The sequence below is a fragment of the Passer domesticus genome, chromosome 11 (genome assembly GCF_036417665.1).
Source record: "Passer domesticus isolate bPasDom1 chromosome 11, bPasDom1.hap1, whole genome shotgun sequence".
NCBI lineage: Eukaryota > Metazoa > Chordata > Aves > Passeriformes > Passeridae > Passer > Passer domesticus.
Window position 1 is genome coordinate 21,044,608 of NC_087484.1, and position 15,743 is coordinate 21,060,350.

At 46.8% G+C, this 15,743-nt stretch overlaps 1 long non-coding RNA gene across 1 annotated transcript; it reads left to right on the forward strand.

Moving 5' to 3' along the window:
- Positions 1 to 243: 243 nt before the first annotated feature.
- On the forward strand, positions 244 to 12,369 carry LOC135309563 (uncharacterized). Its single transcript, XR_010369791.1, has 3 exons — positions 244 to 6,977; positions 11,131 to 11,236; positions 11,340 to 12,369. It is a non-coding gene; the product is annotated as an uncharacterized LOC135309563 (long non-coding RNA).
- Positions 12,370 to 15,743: the final 3,374 nt, after the last annotated feature.

Sequence of the window (15,743 nt, forward strand, 5' to 3'; positions counted from 1 at the left end):
TTGCTGAGCTGCTTCCTGATGGATGGACGATGTGCTTGGAGAAGGGACTGAGTGGGCTGGGCTGGCTGGTCAAGTTCCCCTCCAGCAGCTGGGCCGTGGCACTGGCTGGGTGCAGGATGTGTGCTGGTGTCCTGCCAGTCCCTGCTGCCTTATCACAGATGTGGGAATCCATGGGATTTGAGGATTTTAGAAAAGGTGGGAAAAAGAAAGGCCGCAGAGACAGTAAGGATAGTGAAATGCTTAAGCAGCAGAAAAGAGATATCAGCAGTAGCGAAGACATGAGAAATAAAACAATAAAGCTATGTAGTTTAGCTTTCAAAGTTGCAAAAAAGTATATTTTAGTAAATATTTAGAAGGTTAAATATGAATAGGGCTCTGTGCTTTGTCTTTTGTAAACGAACCATTGTATGAGAGAAAAAGTTGCTATTGTTTTAACCAAAGCTACGTGTGCTTCATGTGGTTGGATAGAATGACTGTCAATATGCTTTTGCTCTATGTAACTGGCTGAAACTAGGTCTGAAACTATCTTATAATATGTTGTAACATTAAGTTTCCTTGGCCTGCTGTCTGGATAGCGAGCTGCTCGCATCGATCCATTGCCATAGCCATGTAATGAGACTGATGCTTCTTAAATAAACAGCTCACGACGCTGTTCAGGTGTGGTCCCGTTCCGTTCGTGTCTGTAAATAGTTGCCGGCGTCAAATGGTGCCCCTCTGTGAGGAGGACTTTAGACTAGAATAAAAAAGAAAATCTTGGATAAACTCGGGTGCCGGAGACCCAGGAGGAATACTTCATCCCTTCGCCTTCTACATCTGATGTCTTTGTAAGTAATCTTTTTCTAGGGGCTTCCTGGGTGACGAAAATGAAAAATCATTTATCTAAAACAGAATGGGACGTTTTTTACCGGCTTGAGAAAATGTTACAAGATAAAGGACGTTCAGATATCACAAAAAATGAACTGAAAGACTTATTAGTCTGGGTAAAAGCGAACACTCAAAATATAGACTTGCAGTCTGCTTTTACCTTTGTTTTTTGGGATCAAATAAACTGGAAAATCTATAATCTGTTCTCTCTCAAAAAGGACGAAACTATATACAAATTCATGCCTGTTTCCAGGGCTTTGTTAGAGTGTTTTAAACAAACTGATGATAATACAGACATTTCCAAACAACAGAACAAAATATCTTGTTCAGATGCTTTAAATCCACGTAATACCGAGTCACTGTCCTTTTCTGTGGAAGTTTCGGGTTCCACTCCGAGTTCCTTTCCTTCCAAAGCGTCCAGTGTCATGTCTTCCGGAGACGGCGAACCGGAACAGCTTCCATCTCGGGTCACGTCCCCTGTTTCTTCCAGGCTTGTCAGCGTTTCTGCAGCTGAGAGCATTCCTTCGCCCCTCCCTCTGGGAAAAAATGGACTTTTGCCGTGTCGGGAAAGTTGTTCGGAGATTTTGTTGCATTCCGGGAATGAGAATGTGCGCGAGTTCTGTTCGGGGGTGGGTGCGAGCCGCGTGAAGGTGGTGGATGAAAATCTGCCGAGGTTTCGTGATAAAGGAATTGCATGTTCTGAAACTGTACAAGCAGGGTTAGCCGAGATGGGCTTGGGATCTGTTTTGCCTGGTCTGGAAACTGTGGGGGTCACTCCTGCCACTGTTTCCTCTTCTCATGCAGACACCCCTTTGGGTTTGATTCAGGCGGGCTGTGTGTGTTGTCATTCGAAAAATCCTTTTCTAGTGAATTGTTCTGTTAAGCCTCTGCCAGGTTTTTCTGTGGCTCACCAAGCTTTTGGTACAGAGGATGAAATAGCTGTAGCTGTAACTCTGCCTTCAGAGAACAGGGCAGGGGAAAAGATAGAGGTAGCAGTCGACAACCAAGGTTTTAAAAAGAAAGCAGGAGATTTTCGAAAGGTCCCTGTTGAGGCACCGACTGAGATTTTGAGGGATTTGAAATCTGTCTCATTTGTTGGTGAAGGAAAAAATAGCATTTCAAACCTGCAGTCTAATGTTGGTAACCCTCCAGCTGAGTCCTCGCTGGCAGGGAGACAGTGTGAAACATGCAGTAAGGTTTTAGAAATTATCAGAGATAAAAATTCAAGGACAAGTAGCCAAGCTGAGACAAATTTTGGATTTTTTCCACAATCCAGAGAATACAATTCCTCCCCGGCCCCTCTTGGGAGGGCTCCGGAGGGGGTGTGGTCCACGGTTGAGCCCGCCTCTGTCCCTCTGGGCAGGGCTCCAGGAGAGGCGTGTTGTTCAGGTGTCTCTGCTAGGAATTCGGAGGTGTGTTCTCCCGTCCATCCTGGCAGAACTCCTGGGAAAGTTCGTTGCTACAGCAACGTCCCTGCCAAGAATTCGGACACTGGCAGGGTTCCCGGAACAGCCACTGTCAGTGAAACTGTCAATTCTAACCCTGATCCTCCTTTAAAGCTGCCGGACTGGTCTAATATTAATCAACAATTAGAAAAAGATTTGGATTCAAAGAAACAACTCCTTGCATTACCTGTAAGATATGGTCGTAATGATGTTAACCCTAGATATGAAAGTCTCTCTCACCATGATATAAAGGAATTACGTCAGGCTTTGAAAGAAAGTGGGTTCTCTTCTCCTTATTTTAATAGTGTGTTGAAAAGTATTTTTAATTCTCACGATTTAGTCCCTGCTGATTGTCGAAATATAGCTTCACTGATTTTAACCAATTCACAATACCTTCTATGGGAATTACAATGGAAAAAACTTCTTAATAAGTTGGTTGAAAAATATGCAAATACTGATCATGCAGATTTAGATGTTGTTCAATTAGCAGGCGATCCACCTTACCACAGAGCAGAAAATCAAGCAGCAGATTTGCCTCGGTCTGTATTAGCTGATATTAAAGATGCTGCTAGGGAAGCCTTCTTTTCAGTAGAGCCAGCTGGCACACATGTAAATTCTTATACCTTGATTAAACAAGGTGAAACAGAATCCTATGGTTCTTTTTTGGATAGACTAACCCAAGCAGTTGAAAGGCAATGTCCAGATGAAAAAGCTCGTTCTTATATTGTCCAAAACCTTGCTTTTGTAAATGCTAATGATGAATGTAGAAAAATTATTTTAGCTTTGCCTGATCAGCCTCCAACTGTTGTGCAGATGTTAACAGCATGCAGCAGAATAGGTGGATCACAACACCTTGCAAATTTACAGGTCAATACGTTAGAAAAAACATTAGAAGATAATTTGGCAAAACGAATGGATAAATTTGAAGAGTTTTTAGAAAAAAAGCTTGGGGAAAATTCTGTTAACACTGCACAGTTGGAATCTGATAAAAGGTCTTGTTGCTTTGCTTGTGGTAAACCAAATCATGTTAAAAAGGATTGTCCTGCGAAAATATTTCCACCAAAACAACTTTCTGTCTGCCCTCGATGCCGAAAAGGGAGGCATCTTGCTAAGCATTGTCACTCTCTTTTTGATATTGATGGCAAGCCTCTGTCGTTAAACTTCAAAAACAGCGCGCATTACCACCGCGCTCAGACACAAGTAGTGGTACCCCCTGGCAGCCAGGTACCCACTCAAATGGTGATGGTACCTCAGTCATTTGTGCCTCAATCAACCAATCCACAAACGATCCCAGCTCAATATCCTCAAGCACAAGGATCGAATTGGCCTCCTCAAAATTAATTCCTCTATTAAACAATTTATGCTGGGTGAACATTCCTACTGGAATTGTCAATCCTTTTCAGCAAGGGCAAGAATTTTTAATTTTAGGCAAAGTCAATAACAAATTTCTTGAACTCTCAATTCTTCCTACTGTTGTTTCAGTAAACTCTAATGAAGAGCTAAAGATTTTAGCTCTTGCACTTGAAGTTCCTATGGTAATTCCTCCAAAAACACCTATTGCTATTGCATTTCTGTTTCCTGTGAATACCCACAAGCAAAACAATTTTCCAAAGAATTCAATCATGTCTGTACCTTCCAGTACCTCAGGTCCAGAGGTCTTTTGGGTGCAATGTTTGGACCATGACCGACCTCAATTAACTTGTAGCCTGACTCACTGTGGTAAAACAATTTATGTTACAGGCATGCCAGATACTGGTGCAGATGTCACTGTAATTTCTCACATGTTTTGGCCTAATGACTGGAATTTAGTAGCTCCTTCAGGTTCCCTCACTGGGATTGGAGGTGCTACTGTGTGTCTGCAAAGTGCATCCATGATTAACATTACAGGTCCTGAAGGAAAGACTGCAGCGGTGCGTCCTTTTGTTGTTCAGAAGCCTCTCACCGTCTGGGGAAGAGACGTTCTTTCCCAGTGGGGAGCGAAACTGGAAGTGTAATGACAGCCACGTTGAAACCTGCCACTTTAAAGATTACCTGGAAAACTGATCATCCTATATGGATTGATCAATGGCCTTTGACAGAGAAAAAATTAAATATCCTTAATAAATTGGTAAAGGAACAATTACAGCAGGGTCACATCGTCCCAACAAACAGTCCCTGGAATTCACCAGTCTTCGTCATCCACAAGAAAACATCAGACTCCTGGAGGTTGCTTCATGACCTGAGGAAGATCAATGAGGTGATCGAAGACATGGGACCTCTTCAACCTGGACTGCCTTCTTTATCAATGATCCCAAGACACTGGCCTCTCGTCGTCATTGATTTAAAGGACTGTTTTTTCCACATTCCACTTCATCCTGATGATGCTCCAAGATTTGCTTTTTCAGTTCCTGTCATCAATCGAACGGAACCCGTGCAGAGATATCACTGGAAATCACTGCCACAAGGGATGAAGAACTCGCCTATAATTTGTCAATATTTCGTCGCCCAAGCTTTGTCTCCTGCTCGACAGAAATTTCCAAAATCCGTCATTCTACACTACATGGATGATTTGCTCATCACAGCTTCAACGCAGGAAGAGATGGAGCAAACCCGTGCTTGTGTTGTCGCTGAAATCCAAAAGGCTGGACTTGAAATTTCTACAACAAAAATCCAGGAAGTTCCACCCTGGAAGTATCTGGGATGGAAGATGACTGAAACGACAATAACACCGCAGAAGATACAGATCCAGACCAGTGTCAACAACCTGCAAGACTTGCAACAACTTTTGGGAGAAATCAACTGGGTCAGACCTGTTTTGGGAATCACCAACGATGAACTGAGTCCACTTCTCGATCTGCTAAGAGGAAGCTGTGACATCACTTCCCCAAGAACCTTAACCCCTGAAGCTCGTGCTGCACTCGACAAGATCACAGAAACTCTCCAAAGAAGACAAGCTCATCGCTGCATTCCTGAAAAACCTTTATTTTTTGCAGTTTTAGGAGAAAAAATGCAACTTTGTAGTCTCATTTTTCAGTGGGACCCTTCTGAGCCTGATCCTTTGTTAATCATAGAATGGATTTTTCTTCCCTACAGGTCTCCAAAGACAATTTTCACAGTCTTAGAAATGATTGCACAAATTGTAATTAAGGCCAGAACCAGATTGTTAACTTTAGCAGGCCAAGAATTTGCAGTTATCTATTTGCCATTGAAAAAAGACTATCTTCATTGGGCAATGCAAAATTCTGATGATTTACAGTATGCTTTCTTGGGCTTCCCAGGTGCTTGTTCTGTTCACTACCCATCTCACAAACTATTGCAGGCAAAATTGAGTTTTAGAGAAAAACCTAAATTAAGTGAAGAACCTTTGAATGCAGTCACTCTCTTCACTGATGGCTCTGGCAAAAGTCACAAATCGGTCATAACTTGGTTGAACCAAAAAACTAATGCTTGGGAGTCAGACATTCAAATAGTAGAAGGGTCACCTCAGATTGTTGAGCTTGCTGCTGTGGTTCGAGCTTTTCAGCTCTTTCCTCAACCACTTCACTTGATAACAGATTCTGCTTATGTTGCTAATGTAGTTAGGAGATTAGAAGGGTCAATTTTAAAAGATGTTAGTAATGATACTTTATATCATTGGCTTTCATGTCTTTATACAACTTTGCAATATAGAACTAATCCATATTTTGTTTCTCACATCAGGGCTCATTCTTCTCTTCCTGGATTTTTAGTGGAAGGAAACGTGAGAGCGGACAAACTGACGATGGTCATTTCAAACACTTTGCCAAACATTTTTGAACAAGCAAAACTGAGTCATGCCTTTTTTCACCAAAACGCTCAAGCACTTGTGCGAATGTTTCAAATTACTAAAAGTCAAGCTAAAGCTATCATCAATACTTGCCCTGACTGTCAGCTTGTGCAACCTCCTGTTTCCACAGGAGCAGTCAATCCACGAGGTTTGCAAAGCCTGCAGTTATGGCAAACAGATATCACTAAATACCCTTCCTTTGGCAAATTTAAAAACATTCATGTTTCAGTAGACACGTTCTCTGGTGCAATGTTTGCTTCTCTTCACACAGGTGAAACAGGCAATCACGCCTGTCATCATTTCCTGCAAGCTTTTGCTTCATTGGGTGTACCCCAAGAAGTAAAAACTGACAATGGTCCCGCATACATATCTCAAAAATTGGCCACATTTCTAAAAGAATGGGGTGTTCGTCACATCTTTGGTATTCCTCACTCTCCCACAAGCCAAGCAATTATTGAAAGGGCACATCAAACACTAAAACGCATTTTAGATCAACAGAGAGGGGGAGCAGAGGTCACACCTCAGATGAGACTGAACAAAGCTTTGTATGTTTTTAATTTCCTAAACAGTTCATTTGCAGAACCTGATCCACCAATTTTTAGGCATTTTTCAAATAACACTCAGGCAAAACTGAAAGAAAATCCACCTGTTTTAATTAGAAACCCTGAATCTGGACAAATTGAAGATCCTTTCCGATTAATAACCTGGGGCAAAGGGTATGCTTCTGTCTCTACAGGTGCTGGAATTAGGTAGGTCCCAGCCAAGAACGTCAAACCATATCGCACCCCAGAACGTGTTGACGAGTCCAGAACCGAGGAAGCAAGCACGCAGACGTGAGCCGAGCAGAGGGATCCCGGGTCACGCCTGACGTTCCTTGTGCATCGGTAGAACCTGCAAATTCTGATTTTGTGTTAATGTTATTTATAAGTGTGTCAATTGTACGTCAAATGTTTGTTTTGTAGAGCTGATTTTTGGCAAAAGTTTAGGTTTTTGTTTTTGTTGAAAGCAAAATTTTAAAAATTGATATATATGTAAGGATTCTGCCAAAACTTAGCTCATGGATAAGATGAAGCAAATGCAAGTTGTATGTTGGTATTGGTGGGTTATAATTTCCTTTTGTTGTGCCGATTTGCCTGTGGAACAACCGAAAACTAATGTTTGGGTGACCTTAGCCAAGGCAGCCGGCTCAGATACCATATGTTTGTCTAATTTGGAACCAGAAAAACCTTTCTCAACCTGTCTGGTTGGTGTGCCAGTAAAAGAGTTGCCTTTAGTCAAAAAACAATCCAATGGTAAGCCAGGTGAAATTGACAATGGGAACAATCCCACAGTGAATTGGAACGTTTGGGCCAAAAAACTTCCTAGGGCAGCTTCTGAACCCCAAGAATTGGAAATCCTTGGTTCTTAGACAATGGATTTTTGCTTTACCTTCATAGCTAATGCTTGGCAAAAAGGTGATCCTCCAAATTTCAATGTTACTCCTCATTACTTTGCATATAGAAATTTGAGGTTTTGGTGCAATTCTTCAAACAGTTGGGATGTGATTCCTGAGGCTGACCTATATCCACGGCAATTGCCTAAGGGATATTGGTTCATTTGTGGAGACAGGGCTTGGCAAAGCATTCCGGCACACCTTGAAGGTGGCCCTTGTAGCATTGGGATGCTCACTGTAATCGCACCCTCAGCTAAAGCGGTCATGAAAAGGAAACAAAGGAAAACAAGATCTGCTCATCATTACGATGAGAACTGTCAGAGTGATTTCATGCCTTGGAAAGCTGCAAGAAGGGTTTCAGCAAGTATATTTTTACCCCAATTGACTTCAGCAGTAGCTTTGAAACAATTAGATCGAGTTGGGTGTTGGCTGAGCAAGCAAACGAATGCCACATCCTCTGCCATTAGTGATATGTTGACCGATGTTGATAGTGTTAGACATGCTACCCTTCAAAACAGAGCAGCAATTGACTTTCTTTTACTGGCACAAGGGCATGGTTGTGAGGAATTTGAAGGACTGTGTTGTATGAACCTGTCCGATCATTCGGAATCCATTCACAAGAGCATACAAAAACTGAAAGATTTGACAGCCCAAATTAAAGAGGATAGTGAATCCTGGTTGGATGATCTGTTCCAAGAATGGAGCTTTGCACCTTGGCTAAGGCAACTTTGCAAGATAGGTCTCTATATATTGGGTGTTTTAGTAATGATGTTGATATTAATCCCCTGCATACTTCAGTGTGTGCGACGGATGATGAACAAAACAGTCAAAGAAGTTTTTGTCATACAAGAGAGAGAAATAAGAAGTAGAAGCACAGAGAGTGTTAGAAATCTCACAGAAATGACGGATGAAGGTATAGAAATGGAGGAGGGTTTTGAGTTAAGACCCTGGAATCGACAAGAATTTTTTGAACAATGACTTATAACTATTGTCAGACATGATTCATATCTTTTCACTGACTGGGCCTTCACAGCATTAAATTGCTGTGCTGTAACATAGCGATGATTAGAGTCTGCAAGAATAGGCCTCAAGCAGATAGTAAGTAAAAGTGTTATAGTAAGGCTATGAAACGCAAGTAGTGGACGACATGGTTTTGAAGATTTCTTTTTGAGTCAACAGAGAGGGGGAATTGTGGGAATCCATGGGATTAGAGGATTTTAGAAAAGGTGGGAAAAAGAAAGGCCGCAGAGACAGTAAGGATAGTGAAATGCTTAAGCAGCAAAAAAGAGATAGCAGCAGTAGCGAAGACATGAGAAATAGAACAATAAAGCTATGTAGTTTGGCTTTCTAAGTTGCAAAAAGGTATATTTTAGTAAATATTTAGAAGGTTAAATATGAATAGGGCTCTGTGCTTTGTCTTTTATAAATGAACTATTGTATGAGAGAAAAAGTTGCTATTGTTTTAACCAAAGCTACGTGTGCTTCATGTGGTTGGATAGAACGACTGTCAGTATGCTTTTGCTCTATGTAATTGGCTGAAACTAGGTCTGAAACTATCTTATAATATGTTGTAACATTAAGTTTCTTTGGCCTTCTGTCTGGATAGCGAGCTGCTCGCATCGATCCATTGCCATAGCCATGTAATGACACTGATGCTTCTTAAATAAACAGCTCACGACGCTGTTCAGGTGTGGTCCCGTTCCGTTCGTGTCTGTAAATAGTTGCCGGTGTCAATACAGAAGCCAGCTTTTGGGGGCTGGAGAAGGAAGGAAGCAAGCTGGGACCTGGTTGCACTCACCCACCCCCTTGATGAGGAGCCTGGAGCTGAATTGCCGTTGCCTGTTATCTTTTGTGCTTGAGGCTGGGCTCTGTCTGCCCACAAGAGTTCAAACTGCTCTTATGCTTGTGGAAGAAGAATCTCCTCTTTGTGAGCCCTGTGGTATGCTTTTCTGAAACTTCTGTAAGACCTTGAAGTGCTAGTTTTGATGTGAGTAGCTTCGAAGATCACATTCCTTAGCTTGCAAAACTCGCTATAGAGAAGATTAGTCCTGTGGGAGATTAGCTCTTATGTGATTCTGCTTTTTTGGTGTGTGTGACTTAGCCTCTGTCATCAGCTGGAGGAGTGCCTGGTGCTCTGCCTCAGACCTCTCTGTGTGGGAAGGGGGGAGCTGAACCCCAGGCTCATCCTGAAACCCCAAAAGAGTTTCAGAAGCACTGACGCTGCTGGAGTCAGCTCAGGCTGGAGTACCTAAAAGAGGATCTCTTTAGAACAGATAAAAGGAAGAAGTTTCTTACAATAAGGGTGATGAGACAGTGGCACAGGTTGCCCAGAGAGGTGCTGAATGCCCCATCCCTGGAAACGTTCAAGGTCAGGTTGGATAGGACTGTGAGCAGCCTGGTCTAGTGGAAGATGGAGTTGGACTAAATGACCTTCAAGTGCTCTGAGCAGGTTCAGGTGCTCTGAGATTTCTGTAGCCTGGCTGTCGTGTGCAAAGTGGCTCCTAAACAAATATTTCCACAGGCACAATTCTGTGAACAGCCTGAACCACACGTGGAAGAACCTCCTCTTTGTTGTTGCCTGAAATCCTTGGCATGTAGATGTGTCAGTTTTGGCTGGTGTCTCTACTGCCATTACTGCAGGAGCTGAGTGGGATGAGCAGGGACCAGGGCTCACGGCTGCTGCCTCGCCATGTTCCAGCAGGCTTTGTTCTGTGTGTGGGCAAGCAGAGCCCCCCAGCCCTGGGGAGACGTGGTAGTCAGGTGCAGGAAGCAGGACTTGGCCCTCAGCTGCCTGAGCAGCACTGCTGGCCCCAACCTGACAGATTTTTTTTCAGTTTATCTCTTGCCCAAGGACTTCAGATGCCGCTAAGTGCTCATCTCATCAGAGATGTCTTCTGAGGCTGGCTCCCATGGACAGTAATTCCTCCCTGTCAGAGATGATTCCTTAGCCCTGAAGCCTTCAGTTGTTGGGTTTTTTCCCTCAATGGTTACTTTTTACCTGGATTAGTGATTAAGATAGCTTTGCTCCTGTTTCTGCCAGAGGAGTTTGACCTGAGTGCGTTTCTCCCTGCCAGTAACTGAGCGCTCCTGTTAGCAGGGACATGTGCTCAGCTGGTGTTTATTTGTGGGTACCAACACTTGTTATGTCTACATAGGTTTATCTACATTGTTATCCACAGCTAACAATGTCCATTTGCTTTCCCAGGTGGCTGCACATCTCCAGCCCAGTGACTGAAGCTGCTGGTGACAGTAGCTGTATGTTCATAAACAAGATCAGAGAAAGTGGCTGTAGGATAAGAGGAAATGGCCTCAAATTGCACCAGAGGAGGTTTAGGTTGGATAGTAAGAAAAAGATTCTTCACTCAGAGGGCGGTCAGACAGTGGAACAGGCTGCCCAGGGCAGCGGTAGCATCCCTGGAAGCATTCAAAAAACACAGAGCTGTTGCACCTGGGGACATGTTTACTGGAAGACCTGGCAGTGCTGGGGGAACAGTTGGACTTGATGATCCTTGAGTGTTTTCCCAACATTAATGATCGTGTGATCCTATATTGTAACCCTATATTGTGTCTGTGTGAGCTAAACACGTTTTTGTCAAATCCTTCAGTGAACTTTGAAGCCCTGATCGTTGCAATGTCCGTGGTGGGAGGAACACTTCTGATCATGTTGGGGGTCTGCTGCTGCTGCTGCTGTTGTAAGAAAAAGAGCAAAAAGTAAGTATTGGGGGGTGCCCTGATTGTGGAGCAGCTCAGATGCAGCCGTGTGCTGCTGCAGGACTGAGTGCTGAGTGCACTAAGGGGTTTTTCTGTCCACCAGGCCGGACAAGGATGACGAGAGAGCAGCCAGGGAGCGGGAGAAGAGGCGGGTGCGGCAGGAGGAGAGGTGAGTTTGTACCACAGGCCCTGAGGCTGCAGGATGACTTGGCTGCTGTCTGTGCCATCAAATGTGATGCCAGGAGGCACGTGGGGCTCAGCACATGCAGTCAGTGGCTGCTTCAGCCCTAGCTCACACACAAGCCTCATTAGGAGTGTCACGCCGGGGTGACTCGTGGATGTAGCATCACAAGTTTTGTGTATGCAGCTCCCTGAGGGCTGCTGATGTGTGGGCTCTGGTGGTCCCCAGAGACTCCCTGAGGTGGCAGGCTGAGCAAACCTGCCAGCCTGGAGCTCCCTTGTTTGGGAATAAGCAAGGAGCTCTGGCTCTTCTTGTTCCCTTTTGTACCACCAGTTACTGACTCATGGCTTTTTTGTTTGCCTCTCGCAGGAGAGCAGAGATGAAATCACGGCATGATGAAATCCGAAGAAAATACGGTACAGTGCTGACATGAGTGATTCAAACTAAGCTTTAGATGAAGCAGCCTCTGTAACTGTGCTCCTTGCCATGGTTACAGCTGTAGATGAGACCTGGCCAGCAGGGAAAATATGGTCCCTGCTTCTCTTGGCTCAGAGTAAGTGTAGAGATGCTGGGGTCATGGTGTGTGAGCCCATACAAGGGCTACTTTTCCTGGGCAGGGAAGAGGAAGTGTATAATGTTCTCCAGAATGTGTTCTCCAAGCTTACCACGTGGGAGAAGTTGATGGAGCTTGACTAGAAGGTAGAAGCAGAAGCTGGCAGACACAGCACCATCATAATCCTGTTACCCTTCAGACACATCCCTCCAGTAATTCTGTGGTTAGCCAGCAGTCTGAGGTGTGGGGCCAGGTAGGAATCAGAATGCCCACAGCTGCAGGAGCACAGAGCAGGCACCAATCCCACCCCAGCTCCTCTGTGCCAGCAGTGGTGTCTCAGTCCCCTGGGGATGGGAGTGCACAGCCTCCCTCCTGGGGCTGAACTGCCCCTCAGGTGAGTCCCACAGACCTGGGCCAGGTCTGGACCTGCCTGAGGAGAACATCAACTTGGAAGTTGCGCTGTCCCTCCAGCCTGCCCACAGGGGGTGCCAGGGGCTCTGCCAGTGTCTGGCTGTGGAGCACTTGGGCTCATGCATGCTGCACTTGGTGGTCTCTGGCTGTGGAGGGGCTGTAGGGAAAACTAGAGACCTTTCCTCTGCCTGCAGCTGCTGCCCACTGCAGGTCCAGGTTAGGCAGGAGATTCCAGGGCCTCTGGATGGGCTGGATCCTTTAGGAAAGAAAGAGCAGGCAAAGCTGTGCCTGAAGGAGCTCTTGGTATGGGAAGCATCTGCCTGTGGAAGGGCTGTGCTCTGGGTCTGTCTTGCCATGTCAGAGTTGTCTTGCTGCAGCCTGACCCCAGAGTTTGCAATCTTGTCCTTTGTGGCTCTTCTTCAGAAGTGTTGAGCTGGGAAAGCATCAAACAGCATGGCACATGGCTTGTTGCTAGCCCAAAAGTCAGCCCCATACCCTGCCTTGCCATTTCCCAGTCTCAATGCAGGAGCAGGGAAGCAAGTCTAAGAACAGTTTTAATTTCATTTGGGTCTGGGCTCTTTGCTTGTAATCCAGTCTGACAGAAGGGCTGTGTAGAGGGGAGAGCTCTGGAAGATTAGGCAGGCTGCTTTACCTGGACTGTACAAGGGCTGCCTGGGAGAGGAGTTTGCCATCAGGTCAAGCTTCTCAATGGATGTCTCCTCTTGTGCAGAAGGGGAGAGTGAAACAGTGCTGACTGTGGGCCCTGCGCAAGTAAGAGCAGGTGTTTTGGGAGAACTGCAGCTGGGAGGCTTGAGGATGCTCAAATGACAAAGAGTTATTTCCCAGGACTGGTTTTCTTGCTGGCTGTGACCACTGTGGGAGCTGCTGTCTGAACAAATCTCTTCTCTCTTCTAGGCCTGTTCAAGGAAGAGAACCCTTACGCAAAATTTGAGAATTAGCATCTCCAGACACACCCACCCACCCTGGTGAACAGTGCCTTCTGCAGAGCCACAAGTCTCCAGGCTTCCCCCCACCACCATGGTGCCACTTCAACTGCCACAGAAGATGACCCAAATCCTTGGTGACACCATTGTCCCCACTCCAGGTGCTTGGTCTGGCCAGACTTTGCTCTTGCCCTGCTGGTGCAAGAAACCATGGTGACAATACTGGAAGATGGGGCATTTTTTCCTCACTCACCCCAGGGTGGTTGTGGTGTCCAAAGCAATGCACATAACAGTCCTTGTCCCAGCCAAGGGCAAAAGCAACGTCACACATCTCCCTCACTCCTGCCTCACCAAGAACACTTCATGCACACAGAGCTAGCCTCTTCTGCTCTTCCTCCCCCTCTTTTTTTTTTTTTTTTTTCTTTTAGTATATGCAAAAGCCAGCAAGAGTTTCCTGACGTAAGGGCTAGCAGGAGGCTTTGGCTGTCACTCCAAGTGCATGCACTTATCCCAGCACATTAGCAGTCCTCTCAAAGAGCACAAGTTTCTGGTGATCTGGTGCTTCCAGGAGGAAGGTCTTATGTGCACCTTCTCACTTGCAACTAATCTGGGGAAATGCCCCAACTCTCCTACCTCCCTGTGCCTTTCTAGAAAGGTGGTCTTGGGCTCAATGGCCACGTCTGTTAGCAATACTGTAAGTTTCAAGTGCATTTACAATATGCTGACTGTATATTAAACTGATTCAATTACTGTTCTGGTCTGAAAGAGTTTAATTCTCCTTCCACAGCAGGCACAGGTCGGGAGTAGTGGCTGATGGAGTTGTCACTGTTGTGTGGCTCTGACTCACTGGGGGTAGCTGGGGGAGGCAGAAGCAAGGCTGCCTCGGGCTCTTGCTGGCCTTGAAAGGAACAGTCTGTTCCCAGAGATGTTCAGGTGTTAGGAAGAGCTTGGGATGGAAGCAAGGCTGCTCTCTAAGGAAGGAGCTGGCTGTTCTGGCAAGAGTTGGGCCTTTTGTCCCCTGGCCTCTCCAGGAGAGAGCCCCTGTGTGCGTGGGTGGCCTGGGGGCTCAGGCTGCAGCCCGAGCAGTGTAAGGGCCTGGGTGGGAAGGGGATGGAGCTGCCTGCTCTGGAGCCTGCCCAGGCCCGGCCCTGCAGCAGCCGCAGCCCCGTGTGCAGGCCGGGCAGGGCTGGGAGAGTCTGGGCTGAGGAGAGCTGCCCGTGGCCTCCTGCCGGGGAGGCTCCCGTGGGCCGGGGTGAAGCTCTCCCTCTGCACGGCCGGGCTTGTGGAGCTCAGCACAGCGGCCCCAGCTGGGCTCGGGGAGCTGAGGCGCCGGGAGCCCTGCCTGCTGCCCCAGGGGCAGGGCTCGCGGGTGACTTTTAATCCAGATTGTCGCCGGCTACTGCCAGGAGAGGCTCGGGTGGGAGGAACACAGGGCCTGACTCTGCCGAGCTCTGGTGGTGGCTGCTCTCCCACCTTCTGTCCGGGCAGGGGCTGCGCCCCGGGGCTGCCGGGCAGGAGCCAGGGCGGTGCCGAGAGCGCCGTGTCCGGCTGTGCACGGCAGGGAGGTGATGATTCACAGATCCCGGCGTGGCTGGAATCCCTTGTGCGTGGAGGATGAACTGTGGAGCCCAGTGAAGAGAAGGGAAAGTGCTGAGAGGGGTCCTTCATGTGCTGGCCCAAAGGGCCCGTGGTGCCTCTGCCAGCCAAAGGCACAGGGAAAGCTGTGGGGCCTTTGCTTGAGAGCCAGCAAGGTCCAGGGACAGCTGGTGCCAAAGCCTTTTGAGCTGCCTTTCCCCTGCTGGGCTGCACCAGGCTCCAGTCCCCGTCCTGTCCTGGAACTGGGACCAGTAAATTCATTTTGGGTACCCTGAGTGCTCCCACTGGCCCTGCTCCTAGAGCTAAGGAGTGATGTCTGCAAACCTATCAGGGAACTGCAAGCAAGTTCCTCTTCCTGAGACCCCACTTGTGACTGGCTCTGTCCTCCTCTGCTGAGCCAGGGCAGCAGAGAGACCTGCTGGGAGCCAGGATGGATGGTGGATGAAATGTGGCCATGCCCTGGGAACTTGGAAAGAAGGGGTTGGTGAGATGTAACAGGGAGCTTGGCTTTGAGACTGAGATTTCTACAGCCCTGCACATAAAGGCCACAAAAAGCTGGCACTAGGCCAATTCCAACCATGTGATAGGAAAGGTGGGACAAACAGCCAGCACTCTGAGAGGCGAAATCCCAGGGGCAGACTGAGCTGTGAGCACAGGCTGCCCAGCTGCATGTGGATAACTGTGCTGGGGCGGCCTGCTGTCATCACAGCCTCTTCCATTCCCTTCACAGCAGGGCTATGGTGGCAGCAGCAGCTAGGCCCTGAAGTGCCTGCTGCTGGAGAGTCTGTGCCAAACAACCTGTCTCCTTGCAAAGGTCACAAA